At 38.6% G+C, this 24,182-nt stretch overlaps 1 non-coding gene across 1 annotated transcript; it reads right to left on the bottom strand.

Annotated features, from left to right (window-relative positions):
• Nucleotides 1–16,138: 16,138 nt before the first annotated feature.
• Nucleotides 16,139–16,246, bottom strand: LOC148576980 (small nucleolar RNA R71). Its single transcript, XR_015903011.1, has one exon. It is a non-coding gene; the product is annotated as a small nucleolar RNA R71 (small nucleolar RNA).
• Between the last annotated feature and the right edge of the window lie 7,936 nt (nucleotides 16,247–24,182).

Below are 24,182 nucleotides of genomic sequence, written 5' to 3'. Positions count from 1 at the left end.
AACCCAGCCATTATCAAAATTTAGATGTTTATAACAATTATATAAGTCCATTTAATTTTGTTGTTTGTGTTTATTAATGCTTTTCAGTGAACAAGTCAAGGATATGAAGGTTCAAATCATAAAGCAGAGGAATCACAGAGAAAAAGGGCTCACTGGCATTAAAACGCCAGTAAAGAGGAAATTTGGGCGTTAAACGCCATAATGGCAACCATTCTGGGCGTTTAACGCCATTAAAGGTATCATTCTGGGCGTTAAACACCAAAATGGGCAGTATTTTGGGCGTTTAACGCCAGAATTGGCAGCATTCTGGGCGTTCAGAAAAACACGCAGTAAAGAAGGATTTCTAGAGTTTAACGCCATCCAAGGTACCTAGCTGGGCGTTTAACGCCAGAACAGCTAGGGGAGAGGTAATTTAGTTTCCAATTCAATTTTTTTGAATTTTCATGTTTTAAATCAAAATTTTCTGCATCCAAACATTACAAACATTAATTTTTTAATTTCAATTCACAAAAATTTATAATCTTATAAATTCATTTTAATTCTTTTTGAATTCTTTTCAATTCCTTTTCAAAAACTCATTCATATTTCCAATTTATTTTCAAATCTTTTTAACTCATTCATATTATCTCTTATTTCTTAGATGCATAAACAAAAATTCAGATCTAACCTCATCATATCTTTTTCATATCTCTTAAATTTTGAAAATAATCTTCTCTTTTTCATATCATGTTTATCTTTTATCAATCATATCTTTCAAATTATATCTTTTTCTAAAAATTTCGAACCCCTTCCCTCCCTCCCCTTTATTTATAAATTCGGCTACCCCCCTTCACTCCATCATTCGAATCCTTATCTCCCTCTATTCATCTTCTTTCTTTTTATTTTGCTTGAGGACAAGCAAATCTCTAAGTTTGGTGTGATCTTCGTGATCCTTAAGATAAAACAAACCAATCTCATGGCACCCAAAGGAAGACAAACCGCTTCAAAAGAGAAGAAAGAAAGCAATCCAAAATCACGTTGGATGTATGAGAACTTCTTCACCAAAGAACACACAGACCATTATTTCAAAATTGTGTACAGAAGATCAGTGATCCCGGAAGTTAGGTTCAATCTGAAAGAAGATGAATACCCGGAGATCCAAGAGCAGATTCAAAACTTGGGCTGGGAAGTCCTGGCTAATCCTGAGATACATGATGGAAGAAATATGGTCCAGGAATTTTATGCAAATTTATGGATGACAGAAAAGCAAAGATTAGAGGGAACTGCTTTCTACTCCTTTCGAACTATGGTCAGAGGGAAGGTTATTTACTTCCACTTTGACAAAGTGAGAGAGGTTCTTAAACTTCCTCAACTACAAGATGATCCAGAGTCCTTTAACAGGAGAATGGCCAAGGATAAAAGGCTAGATCAAGTTCTAGAGGACATATGCATCCCTGAAACCAAGTGGATTGCCAATTCAAAAGGTGTCCCAAACCAGTTAAAGAGAGGAGATCTCAAACCAGTTACTAGAGGGTGGCTGGATTTCATTGGGCGTTCTGTACTCCCAACCAGCAACTGATCTGAAGTCACTGTCAAAAGGGCAGTGATGATTCATTGTATTATGCTGGGGAAGGAGGTAGAGATTCATCAGCTGATCCCTGTTGACATTTACATGTTTGCAAACAAGGAATCCACTGAGGTCAAATTGGCCTACCCAAGCTTGATTAGTCTGTTATGCAAAGATGCGGGGGGTACAGATGGGTGTGGATGAATATATCACAGTTGAACGCCCAATCACCAAAAAAGTGATGGATAGACCTCAATTTCAAGATAACCTCATCAAGAGGGGGCCGCATGAGCTCCTCCCAGAAATTCCTCAATTTGACTATTGGGCCCGCTTAGAAGCATCTATCACCAAGATGCAAGAAGCTGTGAATCAACTCAAAGAAGAGCAGCAGAATCAAAACAGCATGCTCTGTAAAATGCTCATAGAACAAGAGAAACAAGGGCGTGAAATACAGAAGCTAAAGCGTCAGAAGCTATCCCTTGAAGAGTTAGACGTCCCACAAATTGAAGGAGCACCTACCCCTCAAAATCAAGGTTGTTGAGTCCTAACTCTGTGATAACTTTTATTATTAGAAACCTATTTTAAGAGTTATATAAGCATTAGTATTAGAGTCATTTATTTTTATGTCTTTAATTTCCTTTCTTCTATTATTATTTGTCTGCTTTTATGTTTATTTTATGTCTTATTTTTATTCCATGATCAATAAAGTTTAGAGTCTATGTCTTGAAGCTATGAATGATTCCATGAATACTTCACCTCTCTTAAATGAATAATATTTTTTTTATTTGCAAAAGAACAAGAAGTACATAATTTCAAAAATTATCTTGAAAATAGTTTAATTATTTTGATGTGGTGGCAATACTTTTTGTTTTCTGAATGAATGCTTGAACAGTGCATATTTTTTTTAGTGAAGTTTATGAATGTTAAAATTGTTGGCTCTTGAAAGAATAATGAAAAAGGAGACATGTTATTGATAACCTGAAAAATCATAAAATTGATTTTTGAAGCAAGAAAAAACAGTGAAAAACACAAAGCTTGCAGAAAAAAAAGGGGCAAAAAATAAAAGAAAAAGAAAAAACAAGCAGAAAAATCCAGTAACTTGTTAAACCAAAAGGCAAGGGTACAAAGGATCCAAGGCTTTGAGCATTAATGGATAGGAGGGCCCAAAGGAATAAAATCCTGGCCTTAGTGACTAAACCAAGCTGTCCCTAACCATGTGCTTGTGGCGTGAAGGTGTCAAGTGAAAAGCTTGAGAATGAGCGGTTAAAGCCGTGGTCCAAAGCAAAAAGAGTGTGCTTAAGAGCTCTGGGCACCTCTAGCTGGGGACTCTAGCAAAGCTGAGTCACAATCTGAAAAGGTTCACCCAGTTATGTGTCTGTGGCATTTATGTATCCGGTGGTAATACTGGAAAATAAAATGCTTAGGGTCACGGCCAAGACTCATAAAGTAGCTGTGTTCAAGAATCAACATACCGAACAAAGAGAATCAATAACACTATCTGAATTCTAAGTTCCTATGGATGCCAATCATTCTGAACTTCAAAAGATAAAGTGGGATGCCAAAACTATTCAGAAGCAAAAGACCACTAGCCTCGCTCATCTAATTGAAACTAATTTTCATTGATATTTTTGAAACTTATTGTATATTCTCTTCTTTTTTATCCTATTTTGTTTTTGGTTGCTTGGGGATAAGAAACAATTTAAGTTTGGTGTTGTGATAAGCGGATTATTTATACCCTTTTTGGCATTGCTTTTACATAGTTTTTAGTATGATTTAGTCACTTTTTATTACATTTTTATTAGTTTTTATTCAAAAATCACATTTCTAGACTTTACTATGAGTTTGTGTGTTTTTTATAATTTCAGGTATTTTCTGTCTGAAATTGAGGGACCTGAGCAAAAATCTGATTTAGAGGCTGAAAAAGGACTGCAGATGCTGTTGGACTCTGACCCTCCTGCACTCAAAGTGGATTTTCTGGAATTACCGAAGCCCAATTGGCGCACTCTCAACTGCGTTGGAAAGTAGACATCTTGGGCTTTCCATCAATATATAATAGTCTATTCTTTGCTCGAGATTTGATGGCCCAAACTGGCATCCAAAACCAGCCTAAAACTTTCTGGCGTAAAACGCCAGAACTGGCATAATTCTTGGCGTTAAACGCCCATTTTGGCACCCAGGGTGGCGTTTAACTCCAACTTTGGGCATATACATGTGAAAGCTTGAAAGTTCAGCCCAGACCCGCACCAAGTGGGTCCCGGAATTGGATTTCTGCACTATCTGCACTTAGTTACTCATTTTCTGTAAACCTAAGTTACTAGTTTAGTATAAAAACTACTTTCAGAGATTCAGTTTATAACTTATGACATTTTTACACTTCATATTGTATCTTCTACGGCATGAGTCTCTAAACCCCATAGGTGGGGGTGAGGAGCTCTGCTGTGTTTCATTGGATTAATGCAATTACTACTGTTTTCTATTCAATTACGCTTGATTCTATTCTAAGATACTCATTCGTACTTCAATATAGAGAATATGATGATCCGTGACACTCATCATTATCCTCAACCTATGAACGCGTGCCTGACAACCACTCCCGTTCTATCTGAGCTCAACGCAGTAATTGGGCGACAGCTTGAGTACGTATCCCTTGGGTTTCTAATCCACGGACCGAGTCCGGAGGTTAGAACCTTCGTGGTATAAGCTAGAACTAATTGGCAGCATTCTTGGGATCCGAAAAGTCTAAACCTTGTCTGTGGTATTCCGAGTAGGATCTGGGAAGGGATGACTGTGACGAGATTCAAACCTGCGAAGGTTGGGCGCAGTGACAGTGTACAAAAGGACAAGGGTCCTATTCCGACGCTAGTAGAAATTGACAGATGATTAGCCGTGCGGTAGCTATACATGGTATTTTTCATCCGAGACAAGAAATTCGATAGTTGATTAGCCGTGCAGAGATCGTACATGGTATTTTTTATCCGAGAGGATCATAAAGCTTGCCATTGAAGGAAGCCATGCGTGTTTGGAGAAGAAGACAGTAGGAAAGCAGAGATTTAGATGACAGAGCATCTACGGAACCTCAGCCTATTTCTCATTACTGAATCACAAGTACTATTTATTTCATGCTATTTATTTTCATAAATACAATCACTCTTATCATTAATCCCATGACTAAGATTTACAAAATAACCATAGATTGCTTCAAGCCGACAATCTCTGTGGGATCGACCCTTACTCATGTGAGGTATTACTTGGACGACCCAGTGCACTCGCTGGTTAGTTGTGCGGAGTTGTGAAAAGTGTAATCACAATTTCGTGCACCAGCTGGGCGTGCCACTTAATGTCGAAGGCGTGGTATGCCAAGCTCTCATCCTCACTTAGGCGTTCCACTTGAGCATCCATGCGTGGCACACCAATAATAAAAAGGGGACAAAGTAAAGACTGGGCATGCCACTTGGTGTTGAAGGCATGGCACGCCAGCTCCACATCCTTACTTAGGCGTGCCACTTGAGCATCCAGGCGTGGCATGCCAATGGTAAAAAGGGCCAAAGCAAAGACTGGGCGTGCCACTTGGTGTCGAAGGCATGACACGCCAGCTCCATATTCTCACTTAGGCGTGCCACTTGAGGACCCAGGCATGGCACGCTAGCTACTGGATCAAAGAAGAATGCTGGGCGTGGCATGCCAGGACCTGGGCGTGCCACGCTAGTTCAACTTTCCAGAGAGGAAGATCAAGCACCCACAATGGGGGTGGCACGCCAGACCCTGGGCATGCCACGCTAGTTTAACTTTCCAGAGAAGAATGGGAGAAGGAAAAAGCCTAGGCGTGCCACTTGGGTTCGAAGCCGTGGCACGCCAGGCTAACACCAACACTTAAGAAGACCCTGGGCGTGCCACTTAGGATCGAAGGCGTGGCACGCCAAGGTTGCCAAGGAAGAAGGGCGTGCCACTTGAAGAGCTTGGCGTGGTGCGCCAAGTCAAATTGGAGGCTAGGCGTGGCACGCCACTGAAGCGCCAGTCAAACGCCAGCTGGAAGGTCACGTTTATTGAATTTCTTTTCCCTCCAAATTGTATTTTTTTTTCTCTTTTGTATTTTCTTTATTCTAGTATTAGGAGTAGTATAAATAACCCCTAAAAGTACTAAGAAAGGGGTTAAGCAGTTGAGCTATTAGTTGAAGCATAGTTAGATTTACTTTTACACTCTATCATCTCTTCCATCTCTTGTACTTTTCTTTGAGCTATGAGTAGCTGAATTTCCTCTCATTGAGAGAGGGAGCTCTGTTGTACTTGATGGATTAATGATAATGAATTTTTTTCTCTTCATCTTCTCTTTGATTTGCTAGAAAGAATTTCGTTCTTCATGTTTAGTGTTCAATCATCTTGGAAAAGAGGTTGATTGCAAAATGGGTTTCATGGGAACCTTAGAAAAGGAAACATGAAACTATGCTAGAAATTCCTTCTCACGTGTAGAATCTGGGTTTTGGTGTTTGGATATGGTGATATATAATCTTCCCTCTACTTGGACCTATGATGATGTGTGGTATAATCAGGGACCAAGCATATCTCTCTTCATGAGCAATTAGACCAAGGAATTGGCTATTGATCAAGATTTGAGAGATTGAGTCACCAAGGGATTGGGACTCAGTCAATCATGATTGCCAAGAGGTCAATGAGTTGCTTGATTGAAGATGAGATGAATTAGATTTAATCCAAAGAGAACAACATCTCCTGATCTCAATGAATTCCCCTTATTCTTATCTCCCACTTTCTTTATAGCTTTCTTTATATTCTGCAAATCCCCATTCCCATTTACTTTTGAGTCATTTCTGTTTATGCACTTTACATTATTGTCATTTCTTTTTTGCATTTTACTGCTTTTCTTTACTTTCAATCCATTTATGTTTCTGCCCATTTATAATTCTGCAATCACAATCTATCTTGCTTAGCTTAACTAATTCACCAATTGATTAAAATTGCTCAAATCTACCAATCTCTGTGGATACGATCCCACTCCACTGTGGGTTATTACTTGATGATAATTTTGGTGCACTTGCCAAAAGAATGGATTCATCATTTTTTACATGGGGAGTGAAATCTGGTCATCAAGCTCCAATATAACAAGTTTTGACCTTCAATTGATTTCTCACCAACAATATTCAATCTAAATCACATTTATCACTATAGTTAATCCCAAAACTCAAAATCTCAATAATTTTCCAAGATGGTTAGGGTTCTTACCTTGCCCATAGCTTAAGTGAGCCACATCCAACAAAACCAGCAAACTAATTCGAACCTAAACACTGAAATTAAACAATTTTCAACATAATTGCTCATTAATTCGAAATTTAGGGAGGAGGAAATTGGAACACAGAAGTGGTTTCCTTACCTAATCAACGACAGGGCTTTGTAGAGCTCGACGTTGCGGTCGTATGACCGTAAACGGTGCGGCGATCGGAGCTTGGAGTTGGAAGATATGTGAAATTTAGTGGAGGATTAGGTTATTTCTCAAGTTCTTCCCTCCATGAACATGCTTCAGTGTTCTTGCCCCAATGCTGAGCATCTCCCTTACCATGCGTTACTATTTCCACAGACTGTACTTTGGGGACACATTGCGTTTGTAAGAGCTCCTCCACGTCTCGAAATCACTCATCAGCCATAGGACAGGCATGTATCATATGCATTTATGTGTTTGTTTGGTATGTTTTAGTTGAAATTCCTTACTGATTGCATAAACTACTTGCTATCTGTTTATCTGCTGTATGTGCTTTATACCTGTGATTTTCTTGCATGTAATAATTGTGTTTGCAACAATTAATTCCAGTGGAAGTTAGGAGGTTCAAAGGAGTTGGAAAAGGGAGTATTAGTTAGTACGAAGATCACTATTTAGTGACCTAATTTACTTTTGGTTTAGTTATGTTATAATGTTTATATGTAGATACTTATTTTCTCCACTACTTATATATATGTTGTATTATTCTTCTTAGAGGTTATTTTGGAGAAACAGATTCTGTAAACTCTGTATTTTGGGCTCTTTTGGGAATTCTCATGTATATATGTATATATGTTTATGTACTCTGGTTGGTTTCTCTTCACGAGCCAAGTCATAAGTTTAGTTATCTGTATCCTGGAACTCTCCTCTTATGTTAGATATATCCAAGTGTCGCTTTAATCTTATCCTAGTCCAGTTTCACTATCGTTGACGTGAGTGTTGCACCTTTTTGATCTAACGCTTTTGCTTAAACTTTTCTTCAAAGGCTCCTAGATAAAACTTCTTTTCAACTATATTTATGTATATAATTTTACTTTTAGAAGTGGTAATACCTCATCACCTCTGTCTTATGACTTAAACATAAGATTTAATGTGGTAGGGTGTTACATCCTTCGTATATTGAGTAGCGTATCGCTGGAGCTTGGGTCACGTCTCTCCTCAGCGCCAGTACTGAGACTGGGGCTCGCGTCCTGCGTCCGCCGTTGTAGCATCTCAGCCCGTTAAAGCCGTGACCGTTGAATGGGTCGCCCTCTTTGCTGATACAGCACCTAACACCTTCTGTCATCGACCATCTACCGTAGGTTAGTGGATTAATTTTTTAATGTGATGATAACTGTTACACTTGCAACTAGTTGTACATGCAATGAATCTTACCGAGTTGTTTGATTGGTTATAGTGAAGAACTCCATTGTTGCAATTTCAATGAATTGGAACGTGTAGAACAAGTTGTTGTTGTAGATGTTTGCAATTGATTTTATCTTAGCGTGGGAAGTTTCACAAAAGTTGGTTTAAATAGCATAGTATTTTTCGGTCACTATGTGGTCTTTTGCATGTAACGTCACGTAAATTAGTTGACCATTATAGATCTCTAGTTGACACAAATTAGATGGTTACTTTACCATGTACCCGTATAGTTTGTTTCCATTCTAGGGAATACTATTTGGTTTTACTAAGTTGTTAGCTTTTTTGAATCAGGTGCTATTTGATGCGTGTCTTCATTTTAAGCAACTCAGCTCGGTCTCTGAGACCTTTTAAAGATTTGTTGAAGTAAAGAAAATTTATGTATGGTCCTCAAGTCAAGCTCCAGACTCAATAAGTCAATCAATTAAAAATAAGTTTGCTTTTGTCTTTGATGATAATTCAATGTAAACATGATAAGATACCGTACAAATCGGATAATTATTTTACTATGCGTATGGTTGGTTTTCATTCTAGTGACTCCTAGTTGGTTTTACTATATTGTTAGCTTGTTTGAATCAGGTGCTGCTAGATGCGTATCTTATTTTTAAGTAAGCATATATATATATATATATATATATATATATATATATATATATTGTTCTCAAGGCAGGCTCCGGACTCAAATATTCATTTCTGATTTGACATGAAACAGATGGTTACTTTACTATCTATCCGGATGGTTCATTTTCATTGTAGAGATTGCTATTTGGGTTTACTATGTTGTTTGCTTGTTTGAATTAGCTGCTATTTGATGTGTGTCTTGTTTTTAAGCAACTTAGCTCAGTCTCTGAGACCTTTTAAAGATTTGATAAAGTAAAGAAAATGTATATATGGTCCTCAAGTCAAGCTCCAGACTCAAATAGTCAATCTTTATTTTATATAAAATTGATGGTTACTTTACTATGTAGCCGGGTGGCTGATTTTCATTATAGTGATTGCTATTTGGGTTTCCTATGTTGTTGCATTGTTTGAATCTAATTCTATTTGCTGATTATTTTGTTTATAATTGATTGGTCGGTCTCTAAGACCCTTTAAAGCTTTGCTTAAGGCAGCCTCTGTCTATATGGGCCTTAGCTTGGGATGCAAACTTGTTACTTTTTCATGGCAAACAGGAATGTTGGACTGTTGTTGGGTTTTATATTTGATTACAAGTGCTGATGGTCTGTTGTGATGCAATCTGCACTAGTTGATTTCTTGAGGCAATCTAAATTGAGTTGATTTTAGTATAGTAGTGTTCTACAATGGGCTGAATGTTGATAGTAACAACATTTGCGACAGTGGTTCTCGCTTTGATCAATTAATTATTTCTTTAGAAATTGGTTGTGACTATTATTTGAGTCGATCATGTTCTCATTTTTTCATGCTTGATTTAGTTGATTTTTTTTCTCTAGAAACATATTCAATCTTGCAAGTGTGAACCGGTGTTCAGTGTTTAGTTTATGCACATGAGTTGTTGATTGATTCTTTTTGGTTTTTCCTAGTAATGTTGGATAGGGTCAAAAGTAGCAATGGTAATGTTTATGAAGTTTAAATGTCATCCTATTATAATGCGCTTTACATGGTTGTAAACAAAATAGATTATTGCATTGGATTACGGAGAACCTGTTGCATTATTCACTATTCACGGTGTTCCAACCGACTAGAATTTACAGTCCATACAAAAATTCAGATGGAAAAAAAGGTAACACATTATTTACAGCATGAAACAAACGTTGTTGGAATTGCTTCTAACGTGATTTTTTATGTTCGACAGAAATTAGTTGAGACGAATTGCTCACCTTGCTACATGAGCAATTTGTTTTCCCACTTAGAACAACATAACAAGAATGCGAAGTTGGCTGAGATCGAGGCTATCAGATTTGTTTTCCTGAGGCGGATACCATACTGGCATGTGAAGCAGAGCATCATGCTTCAACTTGCAAGAGCATATGATGTGGATACAAACACACTGAGGGTGAACGTAGGGGACATCCATATTACTGTCGAGTTGATCAGTAAGGTACTGGGCATACCTTCTGGAGGTCAATAGCAGTTCTTTATCATGCGACAGCTATTGTGCATGTCTTTTTTGGGTTTGACTATGCAATAAGTAATTGATTATTCTACCATGTTTCATTAATGTAGGGGACAACATCTCTGAACTGAACAAGAAGAATGCATCCCATGTTGCAATTAAGAGACAATTCCAAAAGAAAATAACCACACAACTCTGGGACTTCATCTATGGTTGTCCAATGGAGACCGAGGAACACCAGATGGCTTTTAGACGACACTTTATCCTAATGGTGTTAAAAATGTTCCTTTGCCCAAAAAGCCAACAAACTATCTCCCCATGGCACATCCCACCGATACTGGATGTCTCAAACCCCAGAAGATTTGGTTGGCCATATAAAATATTAAAGTGGTTGTAAGAGGTGATAAAAAAAATTCCAAACCGAGAACCATGAAACATGCAGTGGATGGATGTTTGTCTTGCTGGTATGGCAAATAGTTTACATAATTTTTTCCTGAACATACGACTTATGTTACAAGTCTTAAGCTGTGAACTTCTTTTATCCAGGTATTGTTCTTTCAACGCCTGAAGTATGGTCCGTTAGATACATGTCAAGCACCAGAGCCATGGGTTGCTGCATGAACTGCTGACAAACTTGATAACAAGGACAACAATGTTATCTCCCAGGTACTATCCATAACGATTTCACGGTTAGATTGAACTTGAATACAAATGGTATTTGTATTCAACCTAGGTACTATCCAAACCTAGGTTGATCCAATGGGTGTTGCTATTGCAAGAATTTGACCTAGAAATCGAAGATAGGAGTGGTTCGCAAAACCTAGTGGCGGACTACTTGAGTCACCTTGAGCACACAAAGGGCGATCCCATTCCTATTAATGATACATTTCCCCTTGAGGGCTTGCTAGCAATATCCGAGGTGATCCCTTGGTATGTACCTATTGCCAATTACTTGGTTGCTCGAACCTTTTCTCCTAATTTTTCTCAACATCAAAAGGATAAGCTCAAAAGTGAATCCAAATATTATGTATGGGATGACCCATTGGTTTGGGAAATCGTGATTCACACTTTTCACATCTTCGCACAACTAACCAGCAAGTGCACTGGGTCGTCCAAGTAATAAACCTTACATGAGTAAGGGTCGATCCCACGGAGATTGTCGTCTTGAAGCATGCTATGGTCATCCTTGTAAATCTCAGTCAGGCGGATTCAAATGATTATGAGGTTTTGATAATTAAAAGATAAACAAAACATAAAATAAAATAAAGTTACTTATGTAATTCATTGGTAGGAATTTCAGATAAGCGTTTGGAGATGCTTTGTTGCTTCTGAACCTCAGCTTTCCTATTGCCTTCTTCCAACCATGCGTGCTCCCTTCCATGGCAAGCTGTAGGATCCTCTCAATGAAAATGGTCCTCTACGGTTTCTGCACGTCTAATCAACTATCAGATTTCTCGTCTCGGATGAAAAATACCAGGCACAGCTACCGCATGGCTAATCATCTATCAGTTCCCGCTAGCGTCGGAATAGGATCCATTGATCCTTTTGTATACTGTTACTATGCCCAACATTCACAGGTTTGAAGCTCGTCAGAGTCATCACTTCCCAGATCCTACTTGTAATACCACAGACAAGGTTTAGACTTTCCGGATCCCAAGAATGCTGCCAATTGGTTCTAGCCTATACCATGAAGATACTAAACTCACGGACTCGGTCCGTGTATTAGATACCCAAGAGAATATACTCCGGCTGTTGTCCAATGATTACGTTGAACATCATGTAGACTGCTTGTGGTTGTCAAGCACGTGGATCTTGGCTAAGCGAGTGATGAGCGGATAATTTGTACGCTTTTTGGCATTGTTTTTAGTATGTTTTTAGTAGGATCTAGTTACTTTTAGTGATGTTTTCATTAGTTTTTATGTTAAATTCACATTTCTGGACTTTACTATGAGTTTGTGTGTTTTTCTGTGATTTCAAGTATTTTCTGGCTGAAATTGAGGGACTTGAGCAAAAATCATATTCAGAGGTTGAAGAAGGACTGTTGATATTGTTGGATTCTGACCTCCCTGCACTCAAAGTGGATTTTCTGGAGCTACAGAACTCAAAATGGCGCGCTTCCAATTGTGTTGGAAAGTAGACATCCAGAGATTTCCAGCAATGTATAATAGTCCATACTTTGGCCGAGTTTAGATGACGTAAAAGGGCGTTGAACGCCAGTTCTATGCTGCTGTCTGGAGTTAAACGCCAGAAACAAGTCACAAACCAGAGTTGAACGCCAGAAATACGTTACAACCTGGCGTTCAACTCCAGAAAGAGCCTCTGCACGTGTAACATTCAAGCTCAGCCCAAGCACACACCAAGTGGGCCCTGGAAGTGGATTTATACATCAATTACTTACTTTTGTAAACCCTAGTAACTAGTTTAGTATAAATAGAACTTTTTACTATTGTATTAGACATCCTGGATTGTATTTCTGATCCTGTGATCACGTTTTAGGGGCTGGCCATTCAGCCATGCCTGGACCTTTCACTTATATATTTTCAACGGTAGAGTTTCTACACTCCATAGATTAAGGTGTGGAGCTCTGCTGTTCCTCAAAGATTAATGCAAAGTACTATTGTTTTCTATTCAATTCATCTTATTTCGCTTCTAAGATATTCACTCGCTCTTCAACCTGAATGTGATGAACGTGACAATCATCATCATTCCCTATGAACGCGTGCCTGACAACCACTTCCATTCTACCTTCGACTGAATGAGTATCTCTTAGATCTCTTAATCAGAATCTTCGTGGTGTAAGCTAGAATGATGGTGGCATTCAAGAGAATCCGGAAAGTCTAAACCTTGTCTGTGGTATTCCGAGTAGGATTCAATGATTGAATGACTGTGACGAGTTTCAAACTCGCGAGTGCTGGGCGTAGTGACAGACGCAAAAGGAGGGTGAATCCTAGTCCAGCATGATCGGGAACCTCAGATGATTAGCCGTGCCGTGACAGGGCATCTTGGACCATTTTTACAAGAGGAGGGGATGTAGCCACTGACAACGGTGATGCCCTTGCATAAAGCCATCCATAGAAAGGAGTAAGACTGATTGGATGAAGACAGCAGGAAAGCAGAGGTTCAGAGGAACAAATGCATCTCTATACGCTTATCTGAAATTCTCACCAAGGAATTACATAAGTATTTCTATCCTTCTTTACTTATTTTCGAAAACCCCATTACTATTTTATATCCGCCTGACTGAGATTTACAAGGTAACCATAGCTTGCTTCATACCAACAATCTCCGTGGGATTCGACCCTTACTCACGTAAGGTATTACTTGGACGACCCAGTGCACTTACTGGTTAGTTATGCGAAGTTGTGAAGATATATTTAGACCATGGTTCTGTGCATCCATTTTTGGTGCCATCGCCAGGGAATCAATTTCGAACAATAATTCACAACCTGAGTAACAATTTCGCATACCAAGTTTTTGGCGCCGTTGCCGGGGATTGTTCGAGTTTGGACAACTGACGGTTCATCTTGTTGCTCAGATTAGGTAACTTTCTTTCTGTTTTATTTTCAAAAAGTTTTCAAAAAAAAAAAATTTTCAAAAATTTCTCCTTTGTTTTCGAAAAAATTTAAAAAAAAAAGTTTTCAAAAATATATTTTTCTTCAGAATTTTTAAGAATGAATTCTAGTGTTTCATGAAGCATGTGAAGCCTGGCTGGCTGTAAAGCTATATCTAAATTCATTTGGACTGAGGCTTCCAATTTGTTATCAAGAGCAAGCTAGTTGTTGCTAATCCACCTGCTGCTGTTCCTGATTTACATACTAAAGCTTGGCTGGCTATTAAGCCATGTCTAACCCTTTGATTGGAGCTTTAGACTAAAGAGCATAAGATTCCTGGAATTCATATTAAAAATTTTAGAATCCTTATTTTTATTTTTCATAATAATTTTCGAAAAAAATATAAAAAAAAACCAAAAAAATTTTAGAAAATCATAAAAATCAAAAACATTTTTGTGTTCTTGTTTGAGTCTTGAGTCATGTTATAAGTTTGGTGTCAATTGCATAATCATCTTGCATTTTTTCGAAAAAATTCATGCATTCATAGTGTTCTTCATGATCTTCAAGTTGTTCTTGGTAAGTCTTCTTGTTTGATCTTTGCATTTGCATGTTTTGTGTCTTTTCTTGTTTTTCATATGCATTCCTGAATTCTTTATGTCTAAGCATTAAAGAATTCTAAGTTTGGTATCTTGCATGTTTTCTTTGCATTAAAAATTTTTCAAAAATATGTTCTTGATGTTCATCATGATCTTCATAGTGTTCTTGGTGTTCATCTTGACATTCATAGCATTCTTGCATGCATTCATTGTTTTGATCCATAACTTTCATGCATTGCATCATTTTTCTTGTTTTTCTCTCTCATCATAAAAATTCAAAAATAAAAAAAAATATCTTTCCCTTTTTCTCTCTTAAAATTTTGAAAATTAGATTTGACTTTTTCAAAAATTTTTTATGAGTCAAATCAAATTTTCAATTTAAAAAATCCTATCTTTTTCAAAATCTTTTTCAAAAATCAAATCTTTTTTATTTTTCTTAGTTATTTTCGAAAATTACAAAAATATTTTTCAAAAATCTTTTCTTAATCTTATCTCATAATTTTCGAAAATAACATCATCAATTAATGTTTTGATTCAAAAATTTCAAGTTTGTTACTTGCTTGTTAAGAAAGATTCAAACTTTGAGTTCTAGAATCATATCTTGTGATTTCTTGTGAATCAAGTCATTAATTGTGATTTTAAAAATCAAATCTTTTTCAAAAACTAATTTCAATCATATCTTTTCAAAAATATCTTCTCATCTTACCTTTTTCAAAAATTTGATTTCAAAATTAATTTTCAAAATTTGTTTCAACTAACTAACTAACTTTTTGTTTGTTTCTTACCTTTTTCAAAACTACCTAACTAACTCTCTCTCTCTAATTTTCGAAAATATCTTTCCTCTTTTTCAAAATTTCTTTTTAATTAGACTAATTATTTTATTTTTTATTTGAATTTTCGAAAAACTACTAACCTTTTTCAAAAACTATTTTCGAAAATCACTAACCCTTTTTCAAAAATAATTTTCGAAAATTCTTCTCCCTCATCTTATTCTATTTATTTATTCATCTACTAACATCTCTTTCTCACATCACTCACCAAATTCGTACCCCCTCTTCTATCTGTGTTCGAATTTTTTTTCTTCTTCTCTTCTTCTACTAACAATAAGGAACCTCTTTACTGTGACATAGAGGATTCCTCTTCTTTTCTTGTTCTCTCCTCTTTCTTATGAGCAGGGACAAAGAAAAAGGCATTCTTGTTGAAGCTGATCCAGAACCTGAAAGGACTCTGAAGAGAATACTAAGAGAAGCTAAATTACAACAATCCAGAGACAACCTTATTGAAAATTTCGAACAAGTAAAGGAGATGGCAGCCGAACCCAACAACAATAATGCAAGGAGAATGCTTGGTGACTTTACTGCACCAAATTCCAATTTACATGGAAGAAGAATCTCCATTCCTGCCATTGGAGCAAATAATTTTAAGCTGAAACCTCAGCTAGTTTCTCTGATGCAGCAGAACTGCAAGTTTCATGGACTTCCATCTGAAGATCCTTTTCAGTTCTTAACTGAATTATTGCAGATCTGTGATACTGTTAAGACTAATGGAGTAGATCCTGAAGTCTACAGGCTCATGCTTTTCCCTTTTGCTGTAAGAGACAGAGCTAGAGTGTGGTTGGATTCTCAACCCAGAGATAGCCTGAACTCTTGGGATAAGCTGGTCACGACTTTCTTAGCCAAATTCTTTCCTCCTCAAAAGCTGAGCAAGCTTAGAGTGGATGTTCAAACCTTCAAACAAAAAGATGGTGAATCCCTCTATGAAGCTTGGGAAAGATACAAACAGTTGACCAAAAAGTGTCCTTCTGACATGCTTTCAGAATGGACCATCCTAGACATATTCTATGATGGTTTATCCGAGCTATCAAAGATGTCATTGGATACTTCTGCAGGTGGATCCATTCACCTAAAGAAAACGCCTGCAGAAGCTCAAGAACTCATTGACATGGTTGCTAATAACCAGTTCATGTACACTTCTGAGAGGAATCCTGTGAGTAATGGGACGCCTATGAAGAAGGGAGTTCTTGAAATTGATACTCTGAATGCCATACTGGCTCAGAATAAAATATTGACTCAGCAAGTCAATATGATTTCTCAGAGTTTGAGTGGAATGCAAGCTGCATCCAACAGTACTCAAGAGGCATCTTTTGAAGAAGAAGCTTATGATCCTGAGAACCCTGCAATAGCAGAGGTGAATTACTTAGGTGAACCTTATGGAAACACCTATAATCCATCATGGAGAAATCATCCAAATCTCTCATGGAAGGATCAACAAAAGCCTCAACAAGGCTTTAATAATGGTGGAAGATACAGGTTTAGCAACAGCAAGCCTTTTCCATCATCCACTCAGCAACAGACAGAGAACTCTGAACAAAATACCTCTAATTTAGCAAACTTAGTCTCTGATCTATCCAAGGCCACTGTAAGTTTCATGAATGAAACAAGGTCTTCCATTAGAAATTTGGAAGCACAAGTGGGCCAGCTGAGTAAAAGGATCACTGAAATCCCTCCTAGTACTCTCCCAAGAAATACAGAAGAGAATCCAAAAGGAGAGTGCAAGGCCATTGAATTGATCATAATGATCGAACCTGTAAGGGAAGGAGAGGACGTGAATCCCAAGGAGGAAGACCTCCTGGGATGTCCAGTGATCAATAAGGAGCTTCCCTCTGAGGAACCAAAGGACTCTGAGGCTCATCTAGAGACCATAGAGATTCCATTGAACCTCCTTATGCCATTCATGAGCTCTGATGAGTATTCTTCTTCTAAAGAGAATGAGGATGTTACTGAAGAGCAAGCTACCAAGTTCCTTGGTGCATTCATGAAGCTAAATGCCAAATTATTTGGCATTGATACTTGGGAAGATGAACCTCCCTTGTTCACTAATGAACTAAGTGATCTGGATCAACTGACATTGCCTCAGAAGAGACATGATCCTGGAAAGTTCATAATACCTTGTACTATAGGCACCATGATCTTTAAGGCTCTGTGTGACCTTGGTTCAGGGATAAACCTCATGCCCCTCTCTGTAATAGAGAAACTGGGAATCTATGGAGTGCAAGCTGCTAAAATCTCATTAGAGATGGCAGACAATTCAAGAAAACAGGCTTATGGACAAGTAGAGGACATGTTAGTAAAGGTTGAAGGCCTTTACATCCCTGCTGATTTCATAGTCCTGGATACTGGAAAGGAAGAGGATGAATCCATCATCCTAGGAAGAACTTTCCTAGCTACAGCAAGAGCTGTGATTGATGTGGACAGAGGAGAATTGATCCTTCAATTAAATAAGGACAACCTTGTGTTTACAACTCAAGGATCTCTCTCTGCATCCATGGAGAAGAAGCATAAAAAGCTTCTCTCAAAGCAGAGTCAAACAAAGCCCCCACAGTCAAACTCTAAGTTTGGTGTTGGGAGGCCACAACCAAACTCTAAGTTTGGAGTCAAACCCCCATATCCAAACTCTAAGTTTGGTGTTGGGGGGTCTCAACAAAGCTCTGCACATCTGTGAGGCTCCATGAGAGCCCACTGTCAAGCTATTGACATTAAAGAAGCGCTTATTGGGAGGCAACCCAATTTTTATTTATCTAACTATATTTTTCTTAGTTATATGTCTTTATAGGTTCATGATCATGTGGAGTCACAAAATAAATATAAAAATTGAAAACGGAATAAAAAACAGCAGAAGAAAAATCACACCCTGGAGGAAGACCTTACTGGCGTTTAAACGCCAGTAAGAAGCATGTTTTGGGCGTTCAATGCCAGAATAGAGCATGGTTCTGGCGCTGAACGCCAGAAATGCACCCTGGAGGAGAACTGGCGCTGAACGCCCAGAACAAGCATGGTTCTGGCGTTCAACGCCAGAAATAGGCTACAAATGGGCGTTCAACGCCCAGAACAAGCACCAACCTGGCGCTGAACGCCCAGAGTTGTGTGCAAAGGCATTTTACATGCCTAATTTGGTGCAAGGTTGTAAATCCTTAAGCACCTCAGGATCTGTGGACCCTACAGAATCACCACAGGATCTGTGGACCCCACAGGATCCCCACCTACCTCCACTTACTTCTTCTCACCCATCTTTCACACAATCCCATAAACACTCTTCCCCAAAACCCTTCACCAATCACCTCAATCTCTCTTCCCCATCACCTCTTCACCACTCACATCCATCCACTCTTCCCCATAAACCTACCCCATAAACTCCACCTACCTTCAAAATTCAAAATCAATTTCCCACCCAAACCCACCCTATATGGCCGAAATTTAACCCCCCTCCCTCCCCTATATAAAGCCTTCCATTCTTCCTCATTTTCACACAACACAACCCTCTCTTCTCTTCTTGGCCGAAATACAACCCCTTCTCCCTCTCCTCCATTTCTTCTTCTTCTTCATCTATTCTTTCTTCTATTGCTCGAGGGCGAGCAAAATTCTAAGTTTGGTGTGGTAAAAGCATAAGCTTTTTGTTTTTCCATTACCATTGATGGCACCTAAGACCGGAGAATCCTCTAGAAAAGGAAAAGGGAAGACAAAAGCTTCCACCTTCGAGTCATGAGAGATGGAAAGGTTCATCTCCAAAGCCCATCAAGACCACTTCTATGATGTTGTGGCCAAGAAGAAGGTGATCCCCGAGGTCCCTTTCAAACTCAAAAGAAATGAGTATCCAGAGATCCGACATGAAATTCAAAGAAGAGGTTGGGAAGTTCTAACAAACCCCATCCAACAAGTCGGCATCCTAATGGTTCAAGAGTTCTATGCTAATGCATGGTTCACTAGAAACCATGATCAAAGTAAGAACCCGAACCCAAAGAATTATCTCACCATGATTCGGGGGAAATACTTAGATTTTAGTCCGGAAAATGTGAGGTTGGTGTTCAACTTGCCAAACATGGAAGAGAACGCACACCCCTACACAAGGAGAGTCAACTTTGATCAAAGGTTGGACCAAGTCCTCATGGACATATGTGAAGAAGGAGCTCAATGGAAGATTGACTCAAAAGGCAAACTGGTTCAACTAAGAAGACTGGACCTTAAGCCTGCAGCTAGAGGATGGTTGGAGTTCATTCAATGCTAAATTATTCCCACTAGCAACCGGTCTGAAGTTACTATAGACCGGGCCATCATCATCCATAGCATCATGATTGGAGAAGAGGTGGAAGTTCATGAGATTATACCTCAAGAACTCTACAAGGTGGCTGACAAGTCCTCCACTATGGCAAGGTTAGCCTTTCCTCACCTCATTTGGCACCTATGCAATTCGGCTGGGATTGACATAGAGGGAGATATCCTCATTAAAGAGGACAAGCCCATCACTAAGAAAAAGATGGAGCAAGCAAGAGATCCCATTCATGGAGCTCAAGAGGCGTATGAAGCTCATCACCATGAGATCCCGGAGATGCCTCAAATGCACTTTCCTCCACAAAACTATTGGGAGCAAATCAACACCTCCCTAGGAGAATTAAGCTCCAACATGGGACAACTAAGGGTGGAACATCAAGAGCACTCCATCATCCTTCATGAAATAAGAGAAGATCAAAAAGCAATGAGGGAGGAGCAACAAAGACAAGGAAGAGACATAGAAGAGCTCAAGGACATCATTAGTTCCTCAAGAAGGAACGCCACCATCACTAAGGTGGACTCATTCCTTGTTCTTACATTCTCTGTTTTTCGTTTTCTATGTTAAGTGCTTATCTATGTTTGTGTCTTCATTACATGATCATTAGAAGTTAGTAACTTTGTCTTAAAGTTATGAATGTCCTATGAATCCATCACCTCTCCTAAATGAAAACTGTTTTAATTCAAAAGAACAAGAAGTACATGAGTTTCGAATTTATCCTTGAACTTAGTTTAATTATATTGATGTGGTGACAATGCTTCTTGTTTTCTGAATGTACGCTTGAACAGTGCATATGTCTTTTGAAGTTGTTGTTTAAGAATGTTAAATATGTTGGCTCTTGAAAGAATGATGACTAGGAAACATGTTATTTGATAATCTAAAAAATCATAAAAATGATTCTTGAAGCAAGAAAAAGTAGCAAAGAACAAAGCTTGCAGAAAAAAAAAATAGACGAAAAAAAAATTATATAGAAAGAAAAAGAAAAAGCAAGCAGAAAAAGCCAAAAGCTCTTAAAACCAAGAGGCAAGAGCAAAAAGCCAATAACCCTTAAAACGAAAAGGCAAGGGCAAATAAAAAAGATTCCAAGGCTTTGAGCATCAGTGGATAGGAGGGCCTAAAGGGATAAAATCCTGGTCTAAGCGGCTAAACCAAGCTGTCCCTAACCATGTGCTTGTGGCGTGAAGGTGTCAAGTGAAAACTTGAGACTGAGCGGTTAAAGTCAAGGTCCAAAGCAAAAAAAAAAAAAAGAGTGTGCTTAAGAACCCTGGACACCTCTAATTGGGGACTTTAGCAAAGCTGAGTCACAATCTGAAAAGGTTCACCCAATTATGTGTCTGTGGCATTTATGTATCCGGTGGTAATACTAGAAAACAAAGTGCTTAGGGCCACGGCTAAGACTCATAAAATAGCTGTGTTCAAGAATCATCATACTGAACTAGGAGAATCAATAACACTATCTGAACTCTGAGCTCCTAAAGAAGCCAATCATTCTGAACTTCAATGGATAGAGTGAGATGCCAACACTATTCAAGAGGCAAAAAGCTATAAGTCCCGCTCATATGATTGAAGCTATGTTTCATTGATAGTTTGGAATTTATAGTATATTCTCTTCTTTTTATCCTATTTGATTTTCAGTTGCTTGGGGACAAGCAACAATTTAAGTTTGGTGTTGTGATGAGCGGATAATTTGTACGCTTTTTGGCATTATTTTTAGTATGTTTTTAGTAGGATCTATTTACTTTTAGGGATGTTTTCGTTAGTTTTTATGTTAAATTCACATTTCTGGATTTTACTATGAGTTTTTGTGTTTTTCTGTGATTTCAGGTATTTTCTGGCTGAAATTGAGGGACTTGAGCAAAAATCAGATTCAGAGGTTGAAGAAGGACTGCTGATGCTGTTGGATTCTAACCTCCCTGCACTCAAAGTGGATTTTCTGGAGCTACAGAACTCAAAATGGCGCACTTCCAATTGCGTTGGAAAGTAGACATCCAGAGCTTTCCATAAATATATAATAGTCCATACTTTGGCCGATTTTAGACGACCTAAAAGGGCGTTGAACGCCAGTTCTACGCTGCTGTCTGGAGTTAAACGCCAGAAACAAGTCACAAACCAGAGTTGAACGCCAGAAATACGTTACAACCTGGCGTTCAACTCCAGAAAGAGCCTCTGCACGTGTAACATTCAAGCTCAGCCCAAGCACACACCAAGTGGGCTCCGGAAGTGGATTTATACATCAATTACTTACTTCTGTAAACCCTAGTAACTAGTTTAGTATAAATAGAACTTTTTACTATTGTATTAGACATCCTGGATTGTATTTCTGATCCTGTGATCACATTTTGGGGGCTGGCCATTCGGCCATGCCTGGACCTTTCACTTATGTATTTTCAACGGTAGAGTTTCTACACTCCATAGATTAAGGTGTGGAGCTCTGCTGTTCCTCAAAGATTAATGCAAAGTACTACTGTTTTCTATTCAATTCATCTTATTTCACTTCTAAGATATTCACTCGCTCTTCAACCTGAATGTGATGAACGTGACAATCATCATCATTCCCTATGAACGCGTGCCTGACAACCACTTCCGTTCTACCTCGACTGAATGAGTATCTCTTAGATCTCTTAATCAGAATCTTCGTGGTGTAAGCTAGAATGATGGCGGCATTCAAGAGAATCCGGAAAGTCTAAACCTTGTCTGTGGTATTCCGATTAAGATTCAATGATTGAATGACTGTGACGAGCTTCAAACTCGCGAGTGCTGGGCGTAGTGACAGACGCAAAAGGAGGGTGAATCCTATTCCAGCATGATCGGAAACCTCAGATAATTAGCCGTGCCGTGACAGGGCATCTTGGACCATTTTCACGAGAGGAGGGGATGTAGCCACTAACAACGGTGATGCCCTTGCATAAAGCTAGCCATAGAAAGGAGTAAGACTGATTGGATGAAGACAACAGGAAAGCAGAGGTTCAGAGGAACAAATGCATCTCTATACGCTTATCTGAAATTCTCACCAAGGAATTACATAAGTATTTCTATCCTTCTTTTATTACTTATTTTCGAAAACCCCATTACTATTTTATATCCGCCTGACTGAGATTTACAAGGTAACCATAGCTTGCTTCATACCAACAATCTCCGTGGGATTCGACCCTTACTCACGTAAGGTATTACTTGGACGACCCAGTGCACTTGCTGGTTAGTTATGCGAAGTTGTGAAGATATATTTAGACCATGGTTCTGTGCATCCGTTTTTGGTGCCATCGCCAGGGAATCAATTTCAAACAATAATTCACAACCTGAGTAACAATTTCGCATACCAGCGAGTAACGAAGATAGTGGGTGATTGTCATGGGTCACCCCTTCATTCTGACTTAACTGAATTAAGTACGAGAGTATATCTTGGAGAAGAAGTATGTGTGAATTGAATAGAAAAACAATAGTACTTGCATTAATTCATGAAGAATAGTAGAGCTCCACACCTTAATCTATGGGATGTAGAAACTCCACCGTAGAAAATACATAAGTGAAAAAGGTCTAGGCATGGCCGTGAGGCCAGCCTCCAAATGTGAAAAGATGATAAAAGTTACATATGATCAAAAAGATATATAATAAATCTCTAAAAGTAGTTTTTATACTAAACTAGTAACCTAGGTTTACAGAAAATGAGTAACTAAGTGCAGATAGTGCAGAAATCCACTTCTGGGGCCCACTTGGTGTGTGCTTGGGCTGAGCATTGAAGCTTTTTCGTGCATAGGCTGTTCTTGGAGTTAAACGCCAGCTTGGGTGCCAGTTTGGGCGTTTAACTCCAATTCTGGTGCCAGTTTGGGCGTTTTACGCCAGAAAGTTTTAGGTTGGCTTTGGACGCCAGGTTGGGCCATCAAATCTCAGGCAAAGCATAGACTATTATATATTGCTAGAAAGCCCAGGATGTCTACTTTTTAACATAATTAAGAGCGCGCCAATTGGGCTTTTGTAGCTCCAAAAATTCCCTTTCGAGTGCAGGATGGTTAGAATCCAACAGCATCTGCAGTCCTTTTTCAGCCTCTGAATCAGATTTTTGCTCAGGTCCTTCAATTTTAGTCAGAAAATACCTGAAATTATAGAAAAATATACAAACTCATAGTAAAGTCCAAAAATGTGATTTTTGAATAAAAACTAATAAAAATATAATAAAAAGTAATTAAAACATATTAAAAACTACCTAAAAACAATGCCAAAAAGGGTATAAATTATCCGCTCATCACCCATACTTATGGAGATATGGTGCCGATCAAGTAATTCGAAGGTGTATACTGCAATCCGAGCATCAAGATATTTTGGAGGCTTGCCACTCTTCCGAGAGTGGTGGCCATTTTGGTCCTCAAATGACGGCTCGGAAGGTCTTGGATTGTGGGTTTTGGTGGACTACACTTTTCAAAGATGCATCTCTCTTTTGTAGTTCTTGTCCACAATGACTTAGGTTTGGAAATATCTCTAAGAAGAATGAGATACCCCAACAAACAATGTTGTTTTGCAAAATTTTTGAGATTTGGGGTATTGACTTTATGGGGCCCTTTCCAAATTCTAATGGTTTCATGTATATTTTGCTAGCCGTTGACTATGTTTCCAAGTGGGTGGAGGCAATCCCCACTAGAACTGATGATGC

This window comes from Arachis ipaensis, chromosome B1, assembly GCF_059453495.1.
Source record: "Arachis ipaensis isolate K30076 ecotype BB chromosome B1, ASM5945349v1, whole genome shotgun sequence".
Lineage (NCBI taxonomy): Eukaryota > Viridiplantae > Streptophyta > Magnoliopsida > Fabales > Fabaceae > Arachis > Arachis ipaensis.
This window is presented reverse-complemented; position numbering and strand designations above follow the sequence as displayed.